Genomic DNA, 9,030 nt, shown 5'->3' with positions numbered 1-9,030 from the left:
CTACAATTAAAAAAAAAGATTCACTCCAGAACTGAATATTAATTTGTTCGTAGATAAATCGCAGATAAGTCTCTGACAATGGTAGACATTGGTATGTCAGCTCAGAGAAAGCGGAGGGCTCAACGGATGGCAAATCGCCGTCAAAGACTAGCCCTGGGACCAGTGTCCGACCACGGGGATGAGATCCTTCAAGCCATTGAGATAGTCAAAGCCATACTGGTCAAAGCTAAGCAAGAAGCCCAAGCTTACCCCGGCGGAGATTTCCCCAAGGAGTCGAAAGACCAGCAAACCGAGTCTTCTGCAATCTCAACGTTCATCCCAAAACAGAGGTACAGCAAATATTTCTCTTTTTGTTTTCTTCTCCCTTCTTAACATGTAAATTCGGAATTTAATTTGCTTATGATACATAAATGAATTACCATCGAGTAGAAAACCAAGTGTTGTAATTGAGCATAATGATACCCAGTCCTGATGATACCTACAATATTGAAAAGCCATCATACATATTGCTGAGTCACTGAGAAGATCTCAATACATTTTACATGAAATTAATGAATTCGATGGTCATGCACTTAACAGAGAAACCTTTTGATTTGGGTGGCATTTATTTATTACTTTGTACACTGTCGCTCATAAAGGTGGAATATATTTTTTTTCATCCCAATTTATGGAATTATTTTTAAAATAATTTAAAAATAATAGATCTAGATAATGGTATACATTCTCGGATTTTATTGAATAATAATTTGCCAATGTGTGTTTTGCGTGACTGCTAAAGCATGTGTATGCTACTATGCTTATCAAATAGGGGACCTATGCCCTTAAGTCATAAATGAGGATTAATGCCCCACAAAAGGGCACTAATATAGCACATCGACACGGTTTTGATCATGGGGCCTCACAGTTACGAGGCCATTGCTTTGTCACTTAACCATGACTGTACGCAGCGGGGGCTAGGGTAGGGGGCAGTTTCCATAAATAAAAAAAACACAGAAAATGCAATAAATGTTCAATAATTTATTGCATTTTACCCCGGGTCCCAACATAAAAAATCTTTTGCGTGCCCATGCCTTGAGCCATAATGCATAGCCGGCCAGAGGATTTTTTTATGTTGGGGACCGTGGTAAAATGCAATAAATTATTTTAAATTTATTGCATTTTCTGTGTTTTTATTTTTTTATGGAAACTGCCCCCTACTCTAGCCCCTACTGCGTACAGTCATGGTTCAGTGACAAAACAATGGCCTCGTAACTGTGAGGCCCCATGATCAAAACCGTGTCGATGTGCTATATTAGTGCCCTTTTGTGGGGCATTAATCCTCATTACTGTCATTTATGACTTGAGGGCGTAGGTTCCCTAGTTAATAAGCATAGCATATACATGCTTTAGCAGTCCCGCAAAACACACATTGGCAATTTATTATTCAATAAAATCTGAGAATGTATACTATTATCTAGATCTATTATTTTTAAATAATTTTTTTAATAGTTCCATAAATTGGGGTAAAACTAAAATATTCCACCTTTATGAGCGACAGTGTAGTTTACTATTTCTTGTCTCTTTTCTCAAAACAGTTATACTCTTGAGCCAGAGATATCGGCCCAACAGAACAAGAGTGTTGATGAAGAGGTCATCCACATGCTGAAACCTAAAGTCTCATGTCAGACTCTCATACTCGATGACCTCGTGACCTTTGACATGGGATGGACTGTAAAGGTATGGAAGTCAAAGTTCTTTTTTTGAAATAGAAAATGTATTCATGATCCACTGAAAGAGAGACAGAGGGAGAGTGAGAGAGAGAGAGAGAGAGAGAGAGAGAGAGGGGAGGGGGGGGGGGGGTTCTTAGCAAGACACGATTATAGCCACTGAAACATCGGATGGACTTAGTCAGTTTTAAGTCCTCATTAAAAGAATCCCTCAGAAGTTGTAAGCTGAGAGAAGTTCGGAAAAGATATTTCATCCTTTCTCAGCGATGTTGTAGAACAGAAGACAAATACGTATAATTTGATGCTGAGTTACATTTAATCCTAAGTAACTTGCTTCAAATTTCAATATTCTTTTTTCTCTTTACAGAGCATCATTACGCTCAAAGAAATTGGAAGGGGCAGCTATGGTCGGGTTGTGATAGCACGTCATCGTTCCACAGGCGTTCTTCTTGCCATCAAAGAGCCGTCATGGTCAGACGACTTCGCCTCGCCTGGTGAAATGGTTGAAGAACTCAAAGCAACCAGGACCAGAGCAACAAAGGAGGCAATGATCCAACAGTTGTTGTCAGGCAGTCCTTACTTTCCCAAGTTCTGGGGTACCCTTGATCTCGGCAACGAACTCTGCCAGGCCGTCGAGTTCGTAGGGTGTAAGAAAACGGGGACTGGCTACCCTCTCCACGAACCGCCATCGCTGTCGATGTGCAACGCTTTCAAGATCGCAGAGGACATCGTCAAGGGCATGATGGAGTTTCATGATCACGGACTTCTCCATAATGACCTCAAGAACGATAACGTACTCCTGGAAAAACGTGGCAAGCGATACAACGCCGTCATCATCGACTTCGGGATGGCAAGTACGATCACCGCCCCAGCGAAAATGGTCGGAGTTGCCAAAGAACTCAAAATGGCGTATGTACATGGAGGAGAGGCAGACTATATAGCACCTGAGGTTGTTTTGGATGAGCAGCCAACGTCCATTGCTTCAGATGTGTTTTCAGTCGGCCGTATCCTCTCCGATATGGGAGAGATATTTGGAGGTAAATCTAAATTTCATACTTAGTGTAAGCTCGTAATTAGTTATCTTTTTCATAAAACGAGATAGGTTTATGAAAAAATAAATATGCATGTATTATAATCTTTTGAAAGAAAGCTGCTCAGTCTGAATAAATTTCTTCTCAGTTCTTTTTTCTAAAAATAAGATCACGATGCGGCGTTGCATCGTGGGGGCTGCAAGCACATCAAGCTTTGACCTGTAGCCCTGTTTATACCTAAATTATATTCATAATTGTACAGTATATTAAGTATAAAAACCGTGGCAAGTAATATTGTAACGCCTTATTCCTTTTCTGTTTTCTATTTCTTTCTTTTTGCAGGTCACCGTTCTCCCGCGGTTCGAGAACTGTCCAAGCTAGGAGCTCAGTGCATGGCTGATAATCCTGACCATCGCCCTAGCCTCGAAACCATCCAAAGTCAAATCACCAAACTCCAACGGCCCAGTAGATGGAGGCGTGTCAAGCGATGGGTTGCTAAGAAACTACATCTACGTCGTCGGAAGTAATCTGGAAATAAACACAATTTAGAAAAATAATTTATTATAGCATTCATTGAAATAAAGCAATCCATTAAACAAAAATGATTTGTGTTAGCATTTGTTTTTTCAAAGATACTTATCTCGATGGAAGATACAAAGACAGAGAAAAGAGAGATAGGGTAAAAAAAAAAAGGCGGAAATGAGACTCGGAGTGAGAGAAAGCGGGGAGGGGGGGGGGGGGGACGAAAGGGAGGAGAGAGTGTACACGGAGAGATCAGAGTCAACTGTGAATTTTTTTTTTCCTTCTTTTGTTTTCCTTCTTTTTTTTCCTTCTTTTGTTTTCCTTCTTTTTTTTTTCTTTCTTTTTTTTTTGCCCCCAGCTTATTCAGCGGCTGGCTGAGTCATTGCGAAATTTTTGGCGCGATTTTCAAATTTTAACCCCCCCCCCCCCCCCCCCCCCCCCCCCCCCTCCTCTGAAAAAATCCTGCGTGCGCTACTGTATAGCTCACAGTAGTCCGGCAGCCAAATGCAGATTATTGGCCTAACCTTGTTTTAGGGTCTATAGTTTTTTTTTCAATGGATTTTGATTGCCTAGACCTTCTATTTCAAGAATCCGATTGCTGACACTCTGTCAGCCTTGAGCAATTTAAGATATATGACGTCATACAAAATGGCCGCCAAAGTACATGATTTTCCTTTAAAAATGAATAATAAATATATAATAAGGATTTTTTCTACAATTTTTGGCAGCCAAATGTCTGTATCTCTCTAGGACCATCACTAACAAAATGTTTTGTGATGTTGCATGGCCATAGATGACCAGCTTATTTGCATATTTTGAAATAGCGCCCTCTATAAACATATTAATTTAAATAAAATATATGTACCAGCCAAATGCCAATTTCTTAAATCTATGTCACGTTGAAATCATATTAAATGCTTTTTGGGGGCAACAATTGTAGTTGTGCTGCATAATCTTTCATCGTGTTTGGTACAAATTTAGATAGGGTAGGTGTGGGGAATGGAAGACCCTAAAGCACATTTGCATAATTTACATAAACATGAACAATGTTACACATACAGACATTTTTGTATTCCCTTTAGTATTTTTTTCTCTTTATTTTGTAACGAAATTGTGGTCATGATGTAACTGATTAATAAGATAACAATGATTAATGACGTCATCACCAAAGGTCTCTCATTACCTACATAATAATAATAGCTAGTTCTTATATAGCGCTTTTCAAGACCGAAGGCCCTCTCAAAGCGCTTTACAGATATATATATTATTACCCCGGTCATAGGATTCAGGCTTACCCGCACACAATGTATGCACATTCTCCACTCCCTGGGGAGCATGTGTAGGTAATAAGGGACAGTTACAAATCAAGACATTTTAAATACAATTAGAATGAAAATGGGATTTATATAGTTAGTTCAAACATTTTTTGAAAGAGATATATATGGAGCCAATGAACTTACTGAAATTTTGAAACGATTTTAAAACAATGTGGCCCAAAATATTTCTGTAGTTTTTGTTTACAGTAATAAAGGTGTTCTCAATTATGTTAAAATACTTTCAGAATAATGTTCTGGCAATATGACTTTTACATTGATCAAACTCACAGCATAGAAACAACTTCTTAAAATTGAATGCATTCAAATTAGAATGGTGACACGTACGACCAAATATGTTTCATGATAGTGCCTTTCAACATGAAATGGACAACTGAGGAGAAGTAGGCCCCCATCTTGGACCTGGTGTCCCCAATTACCTACACACATTTCTGATCAGACACCATTCATAATGTGAATTGCAACACCCATTCACAACATACAATGGCCATAAGCTTTCTGTGATGGTTGGCACATTTCATAAACTTCCTTTTAAAACTAATTTTTAAGAGCCACCCCTAAATATCTGCATACACCACAACATTCAGTGAAAATTGTGTTTTTATATCAGAGCAAATTTTTACGATCAAAATTGCTAATATCTTGGTCAATTTTGCCAATTTTCTCGGAGAGAGAACGCATTGTAGTCTTCGAAATGAATTGGATATATGCAGAAGTGTTGTTTAAGGCCACATATGTCGCCATATCAATATTGGAGCCAACACGGACAGACAGTGATGGGTTCAAGCTTGGTGGTCTCCAATTCCCTACACCTACCCTACATATGTCAAGAAAAAAAATGGCTATGAAAGAATTCATTTTTCATCAAATCGGTGAGAAGTGGTTTTACGGCACACATTATTATTCAATTGATAGGCTTTATTTAGACCAGCATTGCTCCAACGTCAGTGAATGTGGATAAAGCAGTTGACATCTATACTAGACAGATGCATGAATTTCAAAAGATATTACCTGGTGGATTCTATGACACAATTTCCAAGAAAGTTCAAACCATGGCTGCCATGAAGAAGTCAATGTTGCGATACGAAAATCTATGAAAAGTTGATCTACTCCAGAGTAATAGGACTGCAGACAAGTTCAAGAGAGGTCAATATCAAGGACATTTTGTCATAAGAGCTTTCACCAGTCCCAACAGCACTTTTTGATGATTCTGGAAACGAGCACTCCCATGTCAAAGACGGACTTATAGAATTTGACAAAAGTTGAGATGTCAGCCAGGCATGAGACACTGGAACAACCTTGTACAGTCATTGATGGTTGTGCTCTGCTGTGGATGAAAATCTGATGATTTTTGCTTGGTGTTTGACAGATCCGAGAGTATCTAGAGGTCATAACGGGTCGAGAGTCTTCCAACTGAGTCCCGCGTCACTGCTGCCCTCCAAGAAACTATCTCTTACTATTCGTCGTCGTCGTCGTTGTCATATAGATCATGGCTCACCATTGTGATCCGTTTGATGAGACCTTTTGATCGGCATCTGTCTCCTGCAATCCGGTAGAGTGTCTTTAGTATTTAGAGGGTGGCTAGTGATTTCCCGAAGGTCGTCAGTCCATCTGAGCTTGAGTCTTCCTTTGTTACGTGTTCCTTCAAAGGTACCTTGAATGATAATTTGTCAAGGTTGCCTCCTGATCTTCTGCTAACGTGACCAAACTATTGTAGCTTGTACCGTCAATCCTGGTAGCAAGTGGCGGTTGATCTCCGATGATGGACATTAATTGTGTCCATTGGTGTTGTAATCTCTTCATGATATCCCAAGTAGCTTCCTCCAACACCACAATTTAAAGGCAGATATTGCCGAGCTTCCACCCTGCTTGACAATCATTGACCCAAGAACATTATATAAACTTGTCCACTTGATCAACTTCTTCTCCATCAACCACCATGCTCTGTTGCATGTAATTAATTTCCACCAATCATGATCTAAGTCTTTTTCCCATTGAGGTAGGGTCCAAATTATTCACTTGCATCCTTCACTCTTTTTTAAAGAGTTCTAGTAGTTCTTCTGATGTTCTTGTTATAAGTGTTGTCAGTGGCATACTGAGCAAAAACACTAAGAGGGGCAGAAAAACAATCTGCATCACCACCACTCATACATGTTACATGCAGGCCCCGCAGAACTTTTTTAAAATCGGGGTGGGGGGGTGAAGTATTTACGATCAGGAAGAGAGGAGCGCAAATTGGCGTGGTGTTCAAGGGGCACAGCCCCTGGAAGCTCAAGGGTTTCAGGCATTTATTAACTGTAAGATGAACATATTTTGATACCTCATTTCACCTCGGGTCCCTTTCTTTCTTTCTAGTTCTCTTCAACATACTTTATACAAAAAGTGAGGGGGCTCGAGTCCCCTGAGCCCCGCTGTTCTGCGGACCCTGACATGTAGGCTTTTAAATAAGCATATTTTTTGCTTGACTGTGAATTTAGGATTTGTCATTTTCCAACATACGCTTAACAAATAATAATTTACTAAAAAAGTGAGAAAAAACCCAGGAAAATCATGTCATTTCAGCAACATTTGTAAATCACTGGTATCGAATATATAGAAAAAACAGTTTGAATTTTGTTTGGGGGTTTAACTGTCCCCAACCCCCCCCCCCCCCAACCCTTCCCCATCAATACGCCAGAGAGTGTTGTATTGTCGGCGTATCTTAGGTTGGTGATCGTTCGTCCACCAACAGAAACTTGACCATAAAATGCCTTTCTCATAATGAATACAGCATAGATGGTGATAGGATGCAGCCTTGACGGACAACTTGACCAATAGTGAACCTTTCGGTGTAGCCATTCTCTGTTCTTACTGTTGCTTCTAGGTATTGGTAGAGCGACTGGATGAGTTGAATTATATATGCTGGAAAGCCCATCCAGCTCATAATCTTCCATAGGCGTTTATGTTGTACGCAGTCAAAAGCTTTGGAAAGATCAATAAAGCTAGGGAGAGAAGTTGTTGAAACGTGTCTCTAATGTTGCTAATTTCACTATCTTTTCATGACAACAAACTACAGTTGATCGACATCGTAATTATATGCGCGAGTCTGCAGGATGATTGGGTGCTCAGAAATAGGCAAAAGCACAAGCAGGCCTTTACCGTCAAGATGAGGTTCCTGTTGAAGTGATTCCAGGCAGTGATGTCGTGGCAAGGAAAGGTCTGTCCACAACATAATTATGATGAAGCAGGCAACATCGAAGTACAGCAAGCGATTTGAATTGATGCTAATGAGAAGATGTATGTTAGGGTCCTAGTGGATAACACAGACGTCTACGTACTACTTTTGCATCGATCATTATCTACATGACGGACTTATAAAACGCCAATGACCATGGAGACGCCCCTTCACAAATTGAACTGTTATTGATGTTCCTGCTAATGTAGACAAGTTAGGAGATATCATTCCATCGATGTTGGCAGGACATGCGTTGACGGGATGCGACACTCTTGGGGCATACTTTGGCATTGGATAGGGTACAATGCTGAAAGTGATGAAGCAGAAGATTCGACTCCCTTAGGACTCAGTTGGCAATGTTGATGCAGCATGGTCATATGTCATCACTCAACCTACTCAATGCTTTGCTTCATGTTATGGACAGTCAACAACCTACTGAATGTCAGAGGCTCGTATCAACGTGTGGCTATCAAGGGTCCGAAGACTAGGAGCTCCAAATACCCCCAAACCTTGCCTCACTACCTCAAACTACCTCAAGCGTTTGTAGAAAATGTTATTAAAAGAGAGCTCATTTGCAAACATGCGTGTGGAAGCACGCATTACAGTCACGACCTCACTTTGCAGAATTAAGTGTTAAATGACACCCTCTTCCGCATGGAATATTTTAGGGCTCCCAACACTTTAGAGGGCTTTTAAACAAATTTCAAGATTTTGAAGCAAACTTATCAACGGATATAGTCCTGTATCGTATCGGTAGTTCGTAATTTGTAGGTTAATTTAAAAGAATCTAGTACCTTAGAATACAAATCTAGTTTCTTAACGCTGTCACTGAAAATGGGCATTTATCACCATATGCCACCTCATATCTTTGGGACAGAGAGCATAAAATTCAACCATGTTTTCTTCGAGTATAAAATTACAAAATAAAAATAAATGTGCAGCACAATTTTTACTCACTGTATCCAGTGCATCTGACTCATGACATATGATAATCTCATGTTAGAAATTGGTATTTGACCATCATTTTGAACTATTCAAGTTAATGTGTTTATAGAGGGCGCCATTCCGAATTATGCAAATTTGCATATCATTTGTGATCATACAGCATCGCAATTTTTATTTAGTGATGATTCTAGAAAAAAATTAAGATATTTGACTGCCATTTAATGTAGTAAAATGCTGTTAAAACTTTTTATATCATTAATTTTGGTTAAAAAGGGGAT

Source organism: Strongylocentrotus purpuratus, unplaced genomic scaffold, assembly GCF_000002235.5.
Source record: "Strongylocentrotus purpuratus isolate Spur 01 unplaced genomic scaffold, Spur_5.0 spur5_scaffold_5, whole genome shotgun sequence".
Classification (NCBI taxonomy): Eukaryota; Metazoa; Echinodermata; class Echinoidea; order Camarodonta; family Strongylocentrotidae; genus Strongylocentrotus; species Strongylocentrotus purpuratus.
The sequence above is the reverse complement of the archived record's forward strand: the minus strand, read 5'-3'. Positions refer to the sequence as shown.